The following is a 19,820-nucleotide window of genomic DNA, read 5'->3' as shown; positions in this document are numbered from 1 at the left end:
TGTAGTAGAAAGCGAAGAAGCAATTACCATTCATTAATTTATATGGAAAAAAACCCCACCACTTTTGAGCATTGCCAGAACTCTAAACATAACCTTCCAAATCACAGCCACTGTGCTCACTCTCCCTGGTCCAGCTTGACGCGAAGGGCCACAACCCCGACGAGCTCTCCGCAGCTTCTCTGAGACCTCTGAACGCATCTTGCTAACGGGTGCACAGAATCAGTTGCGATAAAGCCCAGATGCTCACGGACAAGTTGAAGGCTACGGCACAGGGCTCGATGCCACAGGGCTCAATGCTGAGCCGCCGTGTGCAGTTCCTGGGAAGGAGTGTGTGTGTGGGGGGCCTCTCACAGCTGGGGTGCCGTGGGCTCCGTCGCTGCTGCCGCACAGTGGGCGTTTGGATGCTGTTTTTCACTTTGTGTCTGTCTTCGTCAAAGGGCGCGTCCTCTTCGGGTATCTTTTGGTTCTCGGAAACAGGTGCCGATGGGTTAAAGAGCGGGTACTGGTTCCGTGAAAGGGAAGTTCCGTGTAACGTGAACTTCAGAAAAGCGAGTGTAGCCCTGGCCAGTTGGCTCAGCGGTAGAGCGTCGGCCTAGCGTGCGGAGGACCCGGGTTTGATTCTCGGCCAGGGCACACAGGAGAAGCGCCCATTTGCTTCTCCACCCCTCCGCCGCGCTTTCCTCTCTGTCTCTCTCTTCCCCTCCCGCAGCCAAGGCTCCATTGGAGCAAAGATGGCCCGGGCGCTGGGGATGGCTCTGTGGCCTCTGCCCCAGGCGCTAGAGTGGCTCTGGTCGCAACATGGCGACGCCCAGGATGGGCAGATTATCGCCCCCTGGTGGGCAGAGCATCGCCCCTGGTGGGCGTGCCGGGTGGATCCCGGTCGGGTGCATGCGGGAGTCTGTCTGACTGTCTCTCCCCATTTCCAGCTTCAGAAAAAATGAAAAAAAAAAAAAAAAAAAAAAAGCGAGTGTAACCCTAGTTCCTGATTTCCAAACCTACTGGATCACTTGTCCTGGAGTCCCCTTATCTGGGTACAGTCTGGGTGTCAAGGTGTTTAAGGTTTACTACCATTACTCACTTGTTCATTGGTTCCTCCGTGTATTTATTTCACCCCCTGCATGGTTTCGGAGCACCTACTGTGTGCATGGTTACGGAGCACCTACTGTGTGCCGGGCACTGTTCGTGGTGCTGAATCCACAAAGGCGAACAGGCGGGTTGTTGGGGCGGGAGCTGGGAGCCATCTACCACAAGCACAGGAGTCAGTAACATCGTGTCTGGGAAATGACTCTGGGGTAGGCAGGGCGTGTGTGTGTGTGGGGGGAGACTCTCTGAGACAGGGCCATCAGGAGGTGACCCTTGAGTCCAGGGTAATGGGGGCAGTTCTGAGAGGAGCTGGAGGCTGAAAGCCTTTGTGATTGGTGCTTTGTAGACTCTGAGGTATGTGGGAAGGGGGGTCTTTCTCTGGGCTGAGAGGACCCCCCACTGGTCCAGCCCTTTGATTTCTAGGACACAGTTCAGGCCTTAGAGAGAGGCTTTTCTGGGTGGCGACTCACTTCACAGGGACTGTTTTTGGGAAAAGGGCCGTTTCTGGCTCGCCACCTGCCCGCCCCCCAACCACGCACTCTATCTCAATGTAAACCTGTGAAAGTCACCCAGAAGGGCTCCGGAGATGGTCCCTCCGGGACAGGCCGGCTGTGAGCGGAGCCCCTGCCTCTCTGGGTCACGGCTGTGTTCCCGGTGCCTGGCACTGGACCCACATTCCCACCCCCATCTGACAGATGGCTAAATGAGGCCAGGAGGCTCCCATGGCCCATTCCCTCAGAGGCCCAGCCCAGAATCCAGCCCTTTTCCAAGCCAGGGCTGTGACCCGAGGCTGGGGGGTGCGGGGCAGAGGTTTCTGAGATGGGAGGTGGGGTCTGGGGTCTGTCTGTAGAGTTGCCGGCTGGATAGGACCCTGGTAGATGAGGGGAGGAGGATGGGGCTCCAGGAACTGGAGGTGAAGTGGGGGGGGTTAGGGGGGAGAATGCGGGGCATGGGGGGCGGGGTGGAAGGGCCAGGAGCTTGGGGTTGGGTAAGAGGTAGGAGAGGAGCTGGGGGGAGGGTGTCTCCGGATTTGGGGCACTTGGGAACGCGGTCCCGCCTGGGCCTTAGTCTGCCCAGACCGCGGGGGCAGCCCTGGGACCTCTTTGAGGCGGCTGTCCTGGGAACGCGGCAGGCCGCCCCCCTGCGCGGGAGGGCTCCATGGCTGCGGCGCAATAACTCAGGCCCGGGTTTGGGCACAAAGCGGCCTCGGCAGGAGGCCGGCTGGGAAGGCGCGGGCTGTGGCTCTCGCTTGCGCTTCCCGATGGGGCCGGGGCTTGTTCTGCGCTGCGGGTCCCCGCCCCTCCTAGTCTGGGCTGGCAGGCGCAGCGGGCGCCCCCTAGAACGCCCCAGTCCCAGGCCAGGCACTGGGGGCGGGGCCCGGAGATGGGCCCGGCTGGCGTCTAGCCCGCAGCTGGGGGCTGCCCGTGGGTGGGCTGTGGCCCTGCAGGCCAGATGTGCACCATGGGGAGGGGTCCTCTGGGGGACTGGAGCACTGAGGGGCCCTCAGCTTTGGGGCAGGGCTGGGGAAGGGCAGTTGAAAGCAGCAGAGGTCATCCATGAGCATATATATAGTAACTACTAAATGTCATTGGTGGTTTTGAGCACTTCATACTAATTTATTCATTTACACTTCATAGCAAACCCATGAGGTCCTGTGATTATCCCAGGTCTACAGAAGGGGAAACCGGGGCACGGAGTGATTAAATTAAATTGCCCAGTGTCCTGCAGCTAGGACTGGACAGGATGTAAAGGCAGGCATGCTTGGTGGCCAGGCATGCACGTGGGGGTCTACAGGTGTGTGTGTGTGTGGGGGGGGGTTGAGTGCATTTGCATATGTCCAAGAAATTACAGACAGAACATTTGCAGACAGCTCTGAGTCCCCATTCTGGGCCTGCCACTTGAAATTCCCTCCCTCATTCATTCCCTGGATGAGTATTTCCTGAGTTCCTTCAGTCCCTGGAAGCAGACCTCGGGCTCTGTGCTAGGTCTCAGGTGGCTGCTGGGTGCACAGGGCTGAGTGAGGAGGCCGGGTCCCCGCCTTCAGACAGTTCACAGTTGAGTTGAGGGCGAGGGAGTGAGGCTTACAAGTGTCCACGGTCACACCAGTGACGTGTTTCATGGAGAGACTGCTCTGGCCAACAGCTTTGGACAGCGTTGTCCTGGGAGGTCACTTCAGAGGCGGGAGCGTGTCAGCTGGCCTGCGGCGGAGGGGAGGGAATCGCAGAAGGAGGTTCTGAACTCATTCCCAGGGCCACCTCCCCCGCCCTGGGCCCAGCCATGCATGGGGAGGAGGGAGAAGGAAAAGCCACGGTCCCTCTCCACGAGGACCGAGGACCAGAGGGGACAGGACCTGGGGGGATTTGCGAGTGTATGTCTGGAGGGTCCATGGACAGGTGTGACGGGCTGTCCTTGAAGGGCCAGAGCACTGAGGAGAAGAGAGGCAAGGGAGGGCAGTGGCACAGGCTGCCGGGTGTGGGGTGGCCTGCTGGTGCTTTCTGGGCAGCCCCCAGGGCAGGCCCCTGGAGCTGGAATGACCCCAGGGATTTGCATCACCTCTGAGCACAGTGTCCTGGTTCCAGAGGTTCTCATGGCCCCTCTGAGTATCCAGAGAGCCGGTTGCGGGGGGGGGGGTGTCCTTCTCATTTGCCAGAGGAAAGAGGGAGGTCCAGAGAAGCCCCCAGCCTTCCCCGGGTCACATAGCGCATGTGCGGCAGAGTGGACAGCCATCGGCCAGGCTGTTCATTTCCAAGGTCCCCATGTCGCCTGACCAGGGCTCCTGACCTCCAGGCCCTGGCTCCCCAGGGCTTGGGGCTCCCCTGCACTCCCTTAGGGCTGCAGGTGGAGGGGAGCTTCTGCTGTCCACCGCCTCATTGTCCCCCGGGTCTCTGACCTGCTCCCTCCCCCACGACCTCCAGCCAGGCCAGTGAGAGGAAAGCGCTGGGCTTCCCCCACCCCCGTGCCTGCTGAGTCTACAGTTCAGAACGACTGGGTATCCGAATGGGCTTTATTCTGTCTTTCCTGTCCCCATCGCCTCAAATACCTGTTGCGCAGTCTCGCCCCAGGTGTGCGGGGCTGACCCTGAACGCAGCTTCCTACTTAGACATGCGGGGTGAGGCCGAGCCTGTCTGCAGACCTCTCTGAGCCCCTGTCCTGTCTTACTCTCGTCAAGAGAGGTCCAGGTCTGCTCTTCTCTGGGGACACAGGGGCGGCAGGAAGGGGTAGGAGCCGTCCTCAAGAGTATTTCCTGAGGCTGAGTGCTTCCTACACATTGTCTTAGCATTCCGTCAACAGGCCCCAGAGGCTGATACTCTGAGGTTTGCCGTCCTGCAGGTGAGGGTCAGCCTGAGGTCCAAGGTGACATGTCACAGCCAGGCTGCCTGACACCATGGGGCTTTTGCATGAGTCACTCCCAGGGCCACCTTCTGCAGGCCTGTTGAAAGAGCGCCCCCCCCTCCCAGGAGCACATGCTGGGCTGGGAGACAGACCCATAAACAGCCATGAACTCTGAGGCTGGTAACATCACGTTCCCCCTGAGGACCCAACTGGTGGCCAAGTGCACACCCGCTGCCCTCGCCTCCCCCTCCCTGCCTGCCCGTGCCTGCTCCTGAAGTTCACTGGGGGGGGGGGGGGGGAAGCAGTGTGAGCAGGTTGGGGGTGGGAGGAGGGAGCCAGGTCTCTGGGACATTTGGGGTGGGTGGTGGACAGGGCTGTCCCTGCTTCCTGCTCTCTTGGGACCTGCACACCCGGCCAGGCCAGCCCCGGTGGGAGGTGGGAAGTGCTGGCTATGTGTAGGGTAGGGAGCCTTCCTTCTCCTGTGCCCCCCCCAGCCCGAACCCCCAAAGTCCAGCTAGCCCAGCCCAGGAATCTTGGATGGGGTGATTGGGGGTGGGTGGCGTTGCTGAGGGACTCAAAGATTTAAAGGGCCCTGCCTCTGGGCCTCTCCCTGTTTCTGTGCAAACCACCCGTAGGGCCCAAGGCCTGGCCTGTGAGAGCCTCGTCTCCCTTCAACACTTTCCCGGAGCCTGACTTTGAACCTGGGGCGCACGGCCCTCGTGGGTCTCCCTTCAGCACTTTCCCCGGAGCCTGACTTTGAACCTGGGGGCGCACGGCCCTCGTGGGCGCGTCTAGGCTGCCCCTCAATGTGCCCGTCCTGACTGAGAGAGAGTCCTGGGAGCAGTTTGTCCTCTCCTCCTCCCCTGAAACCTCTCTCTCCGGGCACCGACCCTCTCTCTGCCTTCCCTGCCCTCCACCCCCTCCTGCGTGGCTTCCTGGAACCCAGGGACCCTGGAGGTTTCTGGACCATATCGAGTTGCCTGGGTGGTTCTTTCCGTTTTTTTTTTTTGTTGTTTTTTTTTTGGGCCGTGCAGGGTTGGGGAGCTGGGAGAGAAGCTGATAATTGGGCCAGGGCCAGCCAGGGGTGGAGGCAGCCGCCAGCCCTGGGCCCCCTGGGTGGAAGTGTGACCCCCCAGCCCCTGCCCCTGAGTGGCCCGGGTCCTGGCTTCCTCTCCTGGCCAGGACCAGCCCTGGTTGGCATTTCCTGCCTCCCTCCCTTTTGTTTTGCGCCAGGATGCCCCTGGGGGTATGGGGCCCACTCGAACCATCCTCCCTGGTGGCTGGGGCCTGGGTTGGCCTGGCAACGCCACAGTCACGCTGAGCCCGGGCCCAGGAGGGGGTCAGCTGGATAGCTTCTCCCCACCCTGCTCAGACCATACCTCCCGGCCCGCGGACAGCTGGGCCACACTGGGCCCACCTCTGGGTCCCTGCCAGAGGCCCCGGCTGAGGAGAGTGCTTCTCACAGACCCCTTGCTGGGGGCTAGCGGGCTGTGAGACTTTGGAAGGGGGTGGGCTTGGGAGACAGCGGAGCCCCCAGGGTCAGGGGTTTGGGAGAGAAGAACAGGACCCTCTGGGGCAGGAGCCAGGGGCTGAGGCCTCCCCCTGGCGTTAATTCTGTGGTGATCCCGAGAACCCCCAAGTCCTCTGCAGTCCCTGCCCCGCTGGCCTTGGCCCCCAGGCCCACTGCACACATGGTTTTGCTTTTCCAGGCATCTTCCCCTGGTCCCCTCCCTCTGGGTGCCTTGCGAGCTCCTAGGGCCCCTCCCCCAGCCCTCCTGGGCCCCCTCCTTCCTCCTTGACCCACTTTAGTCCCCTGTTGTTGGGGGAGGGGCGTGCACAGCCGGCGGCTCTGATCCTGGCTGCCTCCCCCAGCATCCCTTGGGGCGGGCTCTGGATGGAGCCAGCAGGCTGAGCGGCCGGGCCCCAGGGACTGGCACACGGCGTGCTCCGAGTGGCGGCCTCCCTGCCCCCTCCATGGACAGACAGTTCTGGACAGCTGCCCCTGCCCGGGCCCCTGGGAGGCCCTGCCAGGGCCAGGCTCCGGTTTCCCCCAACCCCGGTGAGCTGCGGCTCCAGAGGTCCCCCCTTCGGCCGCCTCCTTGGCGAGTACGTACACTCACCAGAGGAGCTCCGGGCAAGGCCAAGCCGTTCTTCCCCTAACTCTCTGCCGGAGATAACTGGAGCCGGGGTCAAGTTCTGTGCTTGCAGTTCATCTGTGCAACTCGGGGAAATTCACCAGCTCTCTCCAGGCTCCGAGGGGGTTGGGCCAGACAGCTAACCTTTACTGAGCATTTACTAAGTTCCGGGGACTCGGCTATCTGACGCCTCTGACCTCAGGGCCATGACACAGCAGCATGGTGAGGCACGCTTTCCTAACCCCTGCCTTAAAGATGAAGCCACTGCAGCACAGAAAGGGAAAGTGACTTGCCTGGGGTCACACAGGCCGTGCGTGGCGGAGCCACAGGGGTCTGAGCCCAGGCAGGCGTCGTAATGAGAGGTTTTCTTTGCTCTGACCTTCGTGAGTCTGTCCTGATGCTGAAGCCTTTCACTCTTCTGGGGCCACTGCATGGCCTGCCAAGGACTTGCAATCCTCCTCGGGGTCCAGCATGAGTCCCCAGTCACTATGGCCTCAGCAGCTGTTGCCTGGGTACCTGAGCCTGTCCCCGGCCCTGCGACAGGCTGTGGGAAGCCAAGGCCCCAGGCTGCTCTCAGCTGGGAACTTGCCCCATCCTGAGCCCTACGCTTGTGGTCCAGGGACCTGGCCCCATGTGAGCACCTGCTCCAGCCCAGGGTATGGCCCGGTGTCCAGCACTGCCAACGGCAGGAGCCCCGAGCCAGCGGGACTTTCCTCGTGCCCTCCCGGCACGCCAACTGGTCCGGCCCTGCTGAACCCCCTGCCCAGTCTCCCCCTGCCCCCTTCCTTCCCACCATCCCCCCCGCCCCCCGCAAATGGGGCAGGTGGACCCTGAGAGAGCTGTTCGAATTTGGGGACCTGTGCTTTCCTAATCTGTGCCTTTCTGTCTCTTCCTCCTTGAGTGTTGACATCTGTTGGCCCTCTGGGAACCTCTTCACGTCACCATCGCTGTCTTGCTGAATAAAGGAGGGGGGTTGGAGGTGGCGGGAGGGGGGTGCTTTGGGAGCGAAGTCAGGGCGTCTTTCTTTATTTGCCTAATTTCCTCTCTCAAATGTATCTTGTGATTAAACATTTTCTTAGCGCTTGGTCAGGGCCAGGCCGAGTTTCTTTTCATAAACATTGGCAAGTGAATTTAACAGCCCTGCTTGTATCAGCGGGAGGTTTCATTTGCATAGTGATTGTTCTTGTGAAACAAAATAAATCGCTTGCAGTTTATGAAACTATCAATACTACTAGGTCTGGAGGGGGAGGGGTGGGGGGGGGCGTGCGCAGAGACCCCTGGCGATCCGTCCTGTTCGGGGAAGCATCTCCTTCTCGGGGCAGAGCCGGAGTGTACAGGGTTTCCTCTGTGGAGAGGTGCTTCTGCAGCTCCAGTCCTGGGCCGCGGGTACTGCCCGGCGGGTGCCACTTGTGAAGGCGGATAAAGGCACCTACAGGTGAACCTCATTCCAGCCTGGGTCTGGCGAGGGGGGTCGCCCGCAAAGGGGGTCGGGGTCCGCAGGAGGTGAGCGGAGGAGAGCTGCAGCCCCGAGCCGCTGCTCCTCTCTCTGTTGTTCCCTTCCAGCCTCTTCCATTAAGGTTACAAACCAGTGGCCTGAGGCCCCGTGTTGCCCACAGATATGTTTTGATTGGGTTGTGCCCGTGTTTAAAAGAAATAAACCAACATTAAAAAAAAAAATCTGGAGATGTCACAAGAAAATTCATTGAGAGTTCTTGCTTCTCTGGTAACATGCCGGCAGATCTGGGACAGCTGGGCCCGGACCCTGCCTGGCAGCCATCCTGACCATGTGGGGGCAGCGGGGGCTGCTCCTGCAGGTGGCAAATACTCATCACTGTCCCCCTGCACAAGCCACTCCGCGACCCGGCCTGCCTGGTCTTGGGGACTCGAGGTCCTGACTGTCATGGTCTGTTTGCCCGGAGTCCTGCAGGCGGGAGGCCCTCCAGGTGCCCTGCTCTGAGCTGTCGTTCTTAGATGTCTGCTCAGGCCCTTCCTATGTGAGGTGCTTCCCGGGGCCCCTGGTTTTGCCCGAGGGGCTGTGGGTTCCGGGCCTCCTGATGTCCGTATTGGCTGGGGGCGGAGATGTGGAAAAGGAGTCACTTTGGGGGGTCACACCCTTGTCCCCAAGAGCCTGCTTTTGCTGAGAACATTCCTGGCCTCCTCCTTAGCGACTCCCTTCAGAGCCTACGGTCCCCAGAAGACAGGCGCTGTCTCATGATCTCAGACTGTTTTGTAAACGGAACCGGCATCGCCCCGCTGGGTCAGCAGGCTCGGCTGGCCCAGGATGACTTTTTAGCTGATTGTAACGCCTTTTAGATCTGCTTGTTTGGTGGGGGTGGGGGGGTGTCTCATGATAACCTGTCCGGTAAGGTAACGGTTTGACCAAGGATCCGGCCGGAGTTGGACTTGGAGCTGCCCCTCCCCTGCAGCTGACCTGTCCGGCACCCGGCACCCTTGGGTGTTAGGACGGCTTTCCTGGAGCCTCTGCTTTGTAGGAGGCAAAGCCAGACACAACAGAGCGGGCGGGTGAAGTCGATGAGTACCCGCCATGTCTGCCCTCCGCAGGGCTCCGCCCCGTGGCCTGGGTATCTCCGGGCGTGTCCCTGAGGACAAGCGCCCTCGGCATGGACGGTCCTGGGTGGAAACCCCACGCCGGGCGTGTCATCCTCACAGCAGCTCTAAGCGGTGGTTACGTTATCGGACAGATGAGGACACTGAGTCTCTGAGGCCCACGGTCACGTGGCTGGTGGAGGAGGTCGGATTTGAACTCGGGCCTCCTGGCGCGGCAGCCTGCCCTCCTAGGCTGTGATTTTATTTGCTGACAGTGTAGGTCCTCCAACTATAAAATAGGGAACTGTCCCCACCTCCTAGAGGAAAAAAAAGAGAAGATAAAATGAGCAGAGACAGTCCATCGTCACCTTAAACCCCTCTATCTGTTCCAGTGGAAACAGGGGACTCAGGCAAACACTTTGAAGTGTTTTTTTTTTTAACTCTTTGTTGCTTGATGGTGTCATTAGCATAACTTCCTCCCCTCCCCCCTCGCCCTAATCTTTAAGATTTGTATTTTGATTGTTTGACTGCTCCAACAGGAGTCACTTGATCCGCTACACCCCTCTTCCATGCACACACACACACAAGATCGCGAGCTCGTGAGGTTCCCTGGGGGACGGAATCGGTTGCATCTCTGCCGCTTCGGGGCTCCTCTCGTCGGGGAGTGGCCTAGAGAAATCTGCAGGCTCTTCTGGAAGGAGGGAGAACACGGAGCTAGGCCAGACCTTCAGTTTCGATGGAACTGGCTGGCTGACAAGGGACCCTGTCCGTTGGAGTTGGGATGCTTTGGGCTGCCAGACGTAGAGTCCAAGTTCAAAACAGCTTGAGCGTACAGGGGATGCATGATCTCATAGGGACGAGAAGTCTGCAGGGAGAGTGGCTACCGTGTTCTGAGCGGAGTAGCCCACGCTGTCTGTGCTGTCTGCGGGGACCTAGGTTTGCTTCCATCTTTCAGCTCTGTTTTGCTCAACACATTGCCTCTTGCCCTTAGATTTGTCTCCTCATGGTGAAAAAATGGCTGTTGTGATCCCAGACATCATACCCCCAACACATCAACGTCCAAAAGACCAGGTGAGAAACTCCCTTACATGGGCCTGTCATTAGAGGAAGTATCCTTTCCTAAATGGCCCTGCAGTTCCCCTGCCCCACCCCCTTTGTGTCTCCTTGACACATTCTAGACCAATCACGGGCTGGGGGAGATAGAGGCCTTACCCCTGTGGCTCTCGAGAACCCAGGTGTCCTTGGCTCTGGTGACCTCTAGGCATATCGGAACAAAATTTGAGTTGGGTCAGCAAGAAAAGGATGGGTGGAGAGGCTCCCGGGGAGGAAGCCAGTGCGGTGTGGGGACAGGCGGGCTCTGGAGGGCCTGTGCCAGCCCCTGCGGCTCTTTCTATGCCAGGTTCTGGGACACTCGGCTTGTCTGCTGACAGCTGTCCCTCTATTCATCACCTTGTAGGGTGGCACTGCCCCTTTGTGCCTCGTCCCCACACCCGAGGCTCTCCTCCCCTCTCCCGCCGGCTGACTCCCTCTCATCCTTCCGGGCTGAAGTTCCGTGCCCCCTTTCCTGACCACCTTCCCCCCAAAGAGCCCCCCCCCCACTGTTAGCCTCTCTCTCTCTCTCTCTCTCTCTCTCTCATGTTAGTTATTCTCGGTAGGAATTTATTTTCGTGTTTCCTAGTTTATGGCCTTCTTTCCGTGCTGGACTCTCAGCTGCATCTGGACAGGGACTGGCTTCAGCTGGTCCACGCCTGTGTCCCAGGTTTCAGGAGAGAGGGCGGCCAGGGGGCGGAAGGAGGGACCCAGGAAGCCGGTGGCGCGGAGGAGACACTCAGCGAATGCGCGCTGTGTGGAGGGCCTGCTCCCGGCCAGGCCAGGTCCTTCCCGATCTCCTGGTCTCCTTCCTCTGCTTTTCTGCTTCTGTCCCCACGTCCCCTGGAGCCCCAGTTCCGTTCTGTGTTCCGCACTCTTTGAGGACGAGGAGAGACGAAAGGAGAAGAGAGACCTATGGACCTGTTTTCTCTTGACAGCCACCGGGCTGCTGGCAATGGCTTCTCCTAAGGCTAGTTCTGCAGAAAAAAATCTCTGCCTCGGGAGGTGGGACCCACAGCGGGGCACCCGTGGGGGCGGCAGAGGAGGACGGGAGCCGGGGGTCCGCCTGGCTGGTTGGCTGGCTGGTTGGCCCAGTGGCTCAAGCCAGTGGGCACGATGGCTGCACGCCTGGCTGTCTGGACGTCTGGACCTGACCCTTGCCCGCACGGGTAGTGTTGCTTTGCCCCGAGGACTGCCCGTGAGACAGCAGGCCCGTCCATCACAGGGACGCCCACCCGCCCCGTCCTGGGAAAGGACTTCAGTGGCTCAGTCTTCAGTCTTGCTCCGGCCAGAGCGTCGGGCTGATGCGGGAGCCGGCTGGTCCTTCTAGGCATGCAGTGGTGGAGAGGGTTGGCCGTGGTTCTTTGAAATTTACAGATAAAGAATCTGAATAATTCTGAGGAATTTTTTGACCGGAATAGTCAGGTGGGGGAAGCGGGGAGGAGGTGTGTCAGATGAAGTGGGCCCTGGGACACGCCCACACGATGTGGACGCTGTATTGTCACCATGGGCCTGGGAGTGGGGGCCGGAGAGAGCAACCCGGAGGGCGAGTGGGGGTCACACAGGGAGAGAGGGCTTCGCTCTGAAGCTCTCCCTAACTCGGGTCCCCAGGCTGCCCAGCATTACTGCTCCACAAGGGTCAGGGTGGCGAGAGCCCCTGGGTCTCCGTGGCTGGTTGTACCCCAGACTGCGGACTTGCTCTGTGCACGGGCGGGGCCGTGGGTGTGTCCCCGGGTCATGCGGGCCTCGCCTGCTGCCCCTGTGCCCACCCCTGGGGCCCTCGGGGGAGGCGTTGGCTGCACCCTGAGCCTAATGAGCAAAGCGTTAGGTGTTGGGGCTGAGGGTGCCCCAGCAGGGCCCCGTCTGCCCATGGCCCCCAGAGCGGAGCCGGGGAAGTCGGCGAGGCGTGCCCTCCCCGCGCCTTCCCCGCGCCTGCCGGTGCTGCTGGGGCCCTGGCTTACTTCGCCTTTTCTCTTCCAGTGGGAAGTGTCGGTGTGAGTAATTATATATATTTTCACAAACTCAAACTCTGCTTCATTTAAACCTCTATAAACATGTCTGTATAATTCTAATTAACTGCACTGCATAAAGCCATCAGAAAGTTACATGGGGAAGCTCATTTGCCAGACTGCTGCCTAAAAGCCAAGGAAAATATTATGTTCTTCCAACAAACGGACTATTCATGTCGACTGTTCCCAAGATAAACAGGAGATATTTGAGGACAAGTTCAGATTTTAAGCCGCGATGGCCGAGCTTCTTGTACGTGGTGTTCACCAGGGTGTTGGCAGGGTGGGTGGCTTGATTGAGTGATAAATGCTCTTTAAGAAAAATGCCCCAGACTTGGAATGCGGGGGCAGGACCCTGGAGACGGGCCATCTCATGGTGCTCTTGTTAATGTCCGTGGGCAGGAGGCCACTGTTATTAGTGAACAGTCTAAATTGGAGAAGAGGCCGTGTATTTCTGTCCAGCAGTTTAACCTTGGGTTACTAAGAAAGTGTGGACGAGATGTTCTTGGGGCTGCTTTACGAGAGTGGGTGAGGATGATTTTAAGTTAACTTTCATCCATCCATCCATCCGTCCATCCTCCATCCACCCAATCTATTATTTCTGTGCGCCTGTAAGTGGCAGACTAGGGCTCTGGGCATTCAGTGAATAAAAATGTCAACAGTCGCACCCTCCTAGGGCTGACGTTCTGGCCATTGTTGTCAGGGGTGGGGTGGGGAGCCCTGTGTGTGGGATGTTAGTGACCAGGGCCCAGAGAGACAAGGAAGGAGGAGCTGTGTGGGCGCTGGCCCGGGAAGGGACAGTGTGAGCGTGGGTTGGGGGGGGGGTCTCACTGAGAAGGAGGTCTGATGGAGGAGGTGACTTGGAGTGAAGGAGGCCACGCTCCTCTCCAGGCAGCGGGAACAGCACCTGCGCAGCCCCTGAGCAGAAGCGTGCATGCATGGGTGTCTCAGGACGGGTGAGGGGGCCCGGAGCTGAGCCGGTGATGGGGAGAAGAAGGGGATGATTCCCGTTAGCTGATCGCAGGGCAGGGGGCAAGGACGTTTAATCAGCTCTTATTGTCCTAGGCAACTCTTTTATTATAGGACTTTATTATAAGCTCTGAGAGAGGCTTGACAGTTACCATTTTCATTTTCTTTACAGAATGGAAAAAGGTTTTAACATTATACATTCCTCCGCAATCAGAGATGATGAGAATAATACACAAAACTATGGAGAAGAAAATAAAGATTCCCCCCCCCCCCGCCCTGACTTTTCCCCTCGTGAAGACCGCTCTCACATTTGGGAAACCCTCCCTTCCGGCTCCTTCCGGCTCTGCCCCCTCAGCTTCCCTACCTCCAGGCCTCTGCAGAGGTCGTAGAGAAATGCTCCGGCAAGCCCCTGGCTTGAGTATCACAGGTGACTCACTTGAGGGTGGCAGGTTGAGGAGCTTTGGTTGTGCCCTTAAAAAAACAAAAACAACAACAACTTGGAATTGGAGCCTCTGTAGTTTTGGCAAGTTGATGACAGCTGAATAAGTGAATAAAACTGCCAAACGGCGAGCCCCTGGAGTTCAGCGATAACAGCGCCCCTTACCGTGTCCCGGCCGCTGGACATCGTAGGTAGTCCTCCTTTAGCTCTTGCTCATTTTTTCCCCCCAGTCTTTCTTTTAACGCAGTCAAGTACGCACAACACACAACGTACTCTCTTAGCCGTTTCTAAGCACGCAGCTCGGTGGCCTTAAGCGCATTCACACCGTTGGGCGGCGGCCGCCGCCACCATCCGGCTGAAGAGCTCCTCTCATCTTGTAAAACTGAACCTTGGTCCTCACTGAACACCAGCTCCCCATTTCCCTCCGGCCCCCTGCCCCTGGCAACCACTCTCCCGTCTGTCTGTCTCTGTGATTTTGATTTCTCTGGACACCCCATGTCAGTGGGATCAAAGAGTGTTTGTCCTTTAGCGACTGGCTATTTCAGCCGAGCGCCACGTCCTCAAGGCTCATCCGTGCTGCTGTGGCCTGTGTCGGAATCCCCCTCCCATATATATATATATATATATATATATATATAAATTTTTATTTTAATGGGGTGACATCAATAAATCAGGGTGCATATATTCAAAGAAAACATTTCCAGGTTATCTTGTCATTTAGTTCTGTTGCATCCCCATCACCCAGAGAGAGATCACCCTCCCCCTCCCTTTTTAAGACTGAGTAATATTCCACTGTACGGAGAGACCAGGGTTTGCTGATGGGTTCATCCGTCGACGTTCGCTTGGGCGGTTTCCATCTTTTGGCCGTTGTGGATGGTGCTGCTATGAGCTCGGGTGTATAAATCACTTTTCCTCTTTGTTCCTTTCAGTGTATGCAGAAGGGGAGTCGCTGGATCAAATGGTAGCTCTGTGTTTAATTCTCCGCAGAGCCGCCACACTGTTTTCCACAGTGGCTGCACCGTTTCGCATTCCCCCCAGCAGTGCGCAGGTTCCGATTTCTCCACGTCTTCGCCAGCGTTATGTTCTGTCGTCGTCGTCGTTTTTGTTGTTGTTGTTGCTGTTTTTGGTGGCAGCCGTTTGAATGGATGTGAAGTGGTACCTCAGTGTGGTTTTGATTTGCGTTTCCCTGATGATCAGTGAGATTGAGCATTTTTTTTTCATGTACTGTTATTGCCCGTGGGTGTACTTCTTTGTAGAAAGGACTATCCTAGTTGCTTGTTGTTGTTGTTGTTGTTGAGTTTTAGGAGTTCTCGGTCTGTTTTGGAGATGCGGTTTGTGGATCTTTCCTCCCACTCTGAGTCAGTGCCCTTTCAGCCTCACGGCCACCCTATGGAGCTGGTGGCATTGTTATCCTTGACAAGAAGCCGAGACTCAGGGAGGTTCTGGGTGCTCCCTAGATCATGCAGATAATCAGGGACAGGGCTGATAATGGGACCTCAACATTGGAATCCCGATTCCGGGCAGGTGCTAAGGTTTAAGGTACCCTAGGGCCATCATCATGGAAGCCTGCGTGGAGGCGTTTGGTGCAGCCTCACGACATGGAGCCTCGCTCGCTCTCGGAAGGCCCTCTGTTGGTCCTCTGGGCTGCACGGACCGGAGGCGGGTGCCATCCATGACGCATCACGCTCAGCCCCAGTCCCTGGCACACAGTGTCCTTTTTTTTTTTTTTTTTTAAAATAAGCAGGGATCTTTATTATTAGCCGATTCTCCTGAAACCTTCTTGGGCCACAGAAAAGAGAGCCCTGGAAGCACCTGTCTCACAGGGCCGGGTGGAATGGACCCAGCTACGAGGGTCTGTTTTTAGTCACTTCATTCATTCGGTTCCTCCCTCATTCATACCTTCAAGGAGATTCCCCTGGTCTCAAGTTTCCGGAGGCACCGGTACAATCTAGATTCCAATTAGCTTAATTGCTTTATATTAGACTTCTTAGAAAAGATTTTTTTTTTCCCCCGGCTGATGGCTGTGGTTCCAGGAATGTCTACCCCCCCTTCCCACCCCACCCCACCCCCACTGTCTTCCTTCCTGCCTCTTCCCAAAGCCTGCTTCTTTCAACTCTATTTCTCCAAGGACCGGCCTCCCCCTCTGTCCTGCGAGGGCCAGGGGTACTGCCCCGGTTGATGTCGGAGTGGCCAAAGCAGGCTGGAGAAGACGCCAGGGAAAGAGCTGTGTACGAGCCGTAGCTGCAGAACATCGCAACACGCGCTTTATGGGTCCTGTGCCTCTACGAAACGGCATCTTTTCAGATAGACGGCTCCTCTTCCGTTATGTGTGCGTGCTTCAGTCCAGCGACCGGAGTTCTCACCCCGTCTCTCTTCCTTCTTTTTTTTTTACCATCAACATCAGATTTTTTAAAAAGTCCTTTTCAACAACCAGAGGAAACAGTTACATCCTGATTGACACACAGGATGTCGGAGCAGTTTTCTTGCTGTTAAGTGATCAGGATTTCAGCCAAGGGAATATAATGAAATCCACATAAAAATTTATTTACCTAATGAAAATCCTGGAGTAATGCATAAGTGGTTCTCTGATAATAAAATGCAAATCTGAAACTATAACCAGGAGGACAATAATCTTCATTAAACGTATTGTCTAGAGGAAGCCCACGACATCCACTTAACAGTGATTTGATTTGTTTAGTAATTTCCACGTAATATTTAAACTTTATTTCGAGCCTTAAAAACCCTGCCACGAGTTTCTTCTCCATCCGGGGTGGGGGGTGGGGGAGGGGGGAGGGTGCCAGCCCAGTGGAGTCTCGGAGTCTCAGCGTCTCAGCACGCCTGCTACGGGGCACCCTCAGAGGGTGTCCCTTTCCGGGCAGCTCTGTGTCTGCCGGAAAAGGTGGGGTTCAGGAAGAGAAAGCGAAGGGTCAGGTTTCCTTCTGTGCCGGAGACCCAGAGGCGTTCCTGTGCCGTAGGAAGCCGGGAATTCTGAGGACTGGAAGGCTTGGAACGGGGCAGGGGCCTCCGTCCCGGGTTTACCCTGAGCTCTGGTGCGGCCCATGGCTCTGGCCCGGTGCTCCCCGCCCCTCAGGTGCCCTGGGCGGCGTAGCATGTCTGCCGGTCTCTCCCTGGTCCAGGACCGTTTAGTCCTCCCTTAGGGCTGCAGTGGCTGGCCGCTGGCCAGTTGGAAGCAGGCTTACCTGGGTGGGAAACTGGGTGTGGTCCTCACCCCTGCGAGGCTCAGCGTCCTCACCTGGGAGAGGGGACCCAGTCTCCTCCTGCACGACCCTGGGGGAGACATGCAGGAACCTGTCCGGCTGAGCCTCAGGAGTTTCTTGGGTAGGTTGGAGTCAAGATAGGGGAGAAATCGGAGTCTGAGGCCTTTTGCCCAGCTTGAAACTAAGGATCTAAGCCCTCGGTGAGAAAAGTGAGCCTTCCGGGTTCTTACTTGTGTGACCGTCACAAAATCCCAGATGCACAGCAGACGAAGGCTGAGGTGTGTGCACACCCACGTGTACACATGTGCTTGTGTGTGCAACGTTTCCCCATCACCCATAATGCTGTTAGCGCGCTTCCCTAACCTTTTTTTTTTTTTTTTTTTCTATCAAGTTGCAACTTTTTCTTGCCTTTGGGGTGTTGCAGAGGAAGTTTTGAAACATACTGAGATGAAAGGAAAGTAACCAATTCCTCAGCATGCCAGCCAGGAATCCTCGGGAAAGCAGCACAGAGCTGGCGAAGGGCGGAGGCGCGCGGGAGGCGGCCCGCTCCGCGCCCGCGCTTTCGCCCTCGCCCGCTCCGCGCCCGCGCCCGCGCCCGCAGGAGCCTTGGTTTCCTCGCCGAGAGGGCAGCCCGAGCGCCTGTTTTTCTGCGCGGGAGCGGAGATGAAACAAGATAACGTGTGTCAGGCGCTGGGCAGAGTGCTGGCACTTAGTCAGCGCCTGATAAGTGGGGAGGGCTTTGTTGTGGCAGAAGAGGTGGGGCTGAAGCGAGGCCGTTACTCAGGTGGGGACGCCAGCCTGCCAGCAGCCGGGCCAGCCATAGTGCCCTGAGCTTCCATCCAGGGCCAGCTCAGGTTACTCCTGGCCCATTAGCGAAACGCTGGTCAGAGCTTGGAGCCTCTTAAGTTCAAGGTCGATGGCGGGCCTGCTCCCCCCCCACCACCATGGGCCTCTCTGCTGGGCCTGGAGTCATTAGTCACCAGGGTGGCCTGATGAGAAAGCCGGATGACTCAGGGCCGCCGCTCCCAACTTCTGGATCACACCCCAGGGCAAGGCCGTGCTGGCAGAGGGTCCGATGTCTCGGTCATCGAGGGGTTGAGGTTCCATTCCCATCTCAGGAAAAGCGGTGACAGGCTGGCTTGCAGATCGCTAAACTGGGCAAGTCATGGAACCGATCTGAGCCTCAGTTTTCTCATCTGTTAAATGGGGGCAGCGGTAGTGTCTCATCCCGGAAGGTGAGACTGAATACTCTGTTAGCAACCTGGTTAGTATTCAGCAAAGAAAGATGAGGGGTGGGCGAAAAGAGGGGTGAGCAGGGGAGGCAGGAAGACGACAGGTTCCGGGTGAGCTCAGCTCTCACTGCCAGAGTCTCATGTCTTCCCACCCAGCAGGGGCCTGGCACGGGGCCGGGCACTTGCAGTGGGGGCACGGTGGGAACCGCGTCCTCTTGGCCTGAACCAGCTTGTCTTCAAAAAGTCCTGCAGGGGCAACGCAGGCCAGTGAATGACCTTTCAGCCCAAGCGCACCCCCAGTTTTGTGCTGGGCACTGTCCCCCACTGCCGAGTTTCTGCCGTACCCTGGTGGGAGGTGGTCATTGGCAGAGCTGGTAGAACAGGGACGTGGTGCTGATGGGTGCTGTCTGAGGGACCATTTCTCGGGGAGGGAGACACCATCCCGGGGCATTTGGTCCATCCTTCAGAGGCCCTTTTGTGGATGTCAAAGCAGACCTCACAGCTGCCTTTGAGGGCCTGGGGCTGTGGGGGGTTGTAATACCCTGAGGCCTGGGGAGCCCACAAAGGCGCTTGAGTGACAGCCAGACGAGGCCTTCCCACACCGGGGGCCGGGGGGCCAGGGGGCCGTGGGGCCGAGGCGGCTGCCAGTCGGGGACAAAGACAGAACCAGAGAGAAACAAAGGAAGAGAGAAGTCCTCTTGTTACAACCTGTGGTTTCAAGAAAACTGCCTGCTTCCCCACAATGCTTCGGAGCGAAACTCTTAGTGTCACCGATTTAAAAAAAGAAAAAAGAAAAGAAAAAAGAAAAATCCCAGGACCTTTGGACTTGCAAGCCGCACCTCCAGGCCAGGTGTGACCTCCTTGTCCCTGCACAGCTCTGGGCTGGCGGCTCCCCCCCCCCCCCACCGCCCGCGCATGGAATGAATTTGAAACAAGAATCGGAGGCAATTGGCTGCCAAATTTTGAAGCAAACATTTTTCTTTCTGGATTTAAATAATTGCATTGCATCCCGGGCTCTGTTTCTCCTCTAAAACCAGCCCCAAATGACACTTGGCAGGCTCGCTGTGGTCTGTTTTCCTCCCCTCCGCCCTGTGGGGCTTTCTTAGAACATTTTCCTCAACGTCTGGGGTAGCTTGGCTTTTAAACCCGTTCATTTCTTTTCCCCCCTTTCTTTTCTGTTCAGGTCTCACATTTTATTCAATTTAAATTTTATTCCATTTCAGGCTATAAAATCCACACACACACCCCCCAAAAAAGTGGCCTTGAACGGGAAACAGGCTTCGGGAGGCTGGAAATAGGTTACCTCCAATGCAAATGAAAGAGTCCCTCTTCCGAGGTGAACAAGGCTCGGAAGGTTAGGGGAGGCACGAGGCGGTTAGAGACCGCAGCGCAGGGACGGTCGGCCGGAGACCAATTTAAAAGCACATATATTTTAAATGAAACATTTCTTGGACATATGGAACCAATCGCTTGGCCCGGAGCTCAGTTTTTGGGGGATCAGATCTTAAGAGCTCAACTTCAATCTGGCGACACAAGGTGATTTCTAGCAGACAAATGAAAGCTCCTTTTATGCTTTCTAGTCTAAGGGGACCCTTAATACATTTTTAAATTATTTGGCATTTTGAATTAATTTTCTTAGAATGAAACGAGATTCTTAAATTGGGATCTTGTAGGGAAAAGACAGCCAGGTAATTAGCGAGCTGGTCTCCTTTTCTGACACGTGGGTGGGGGGCGTGCTGGGGGGGGGGGTGTAGTTGAACTCCAAGCAA

The 19,820-nt window shown here is 57.3% G+C and overlaps 1 protein-coding gene across 2 annotated transcripts in view; it reads left to right on the top strand.

The window, feature by feature from the left end:
* Positions 1–19,820, top strand: part of ZNF423 (zinc finger protein 423) — a 310,193-nt gene that overhangs the window by 15,004 nt on the left and 275,369 nt on the right. Inside the window, exon 1 of one of the 2 annotated variants that reach the window (XM_066243235.1) lies at positions 10,097–10,169. The exons of the other annotated variant lie outside the window; for it this stretch is intronic. The gene's annotated coding sequence lies outside the window, so the exon portion shown is untranslated. Of the gene's footprint in view, positions 1–10,096; positions 10,170–19,820 lie in introns of those variants that run through there. 2 annotated transcript variants of the gene reach the window in all.

Source organism: Saccopteryx bilineata, chromosome 9, assembly GCF_036850765.1.
Source record: "Saccopteryx bilineata isolate mSacBil1 chromosome 9, mSacBil1_pri_phased_curated, whole genome shotgun sequence".
NCBI lineage: Eukaryota > Metazoa > Chordata > Mammalia > Chiroptera > Emballonuridae > Saccopteryx > Saccopteryx bilineata.
This window is presented reverse-complemented; position numbering and strand designations above follow the sequence as displayed.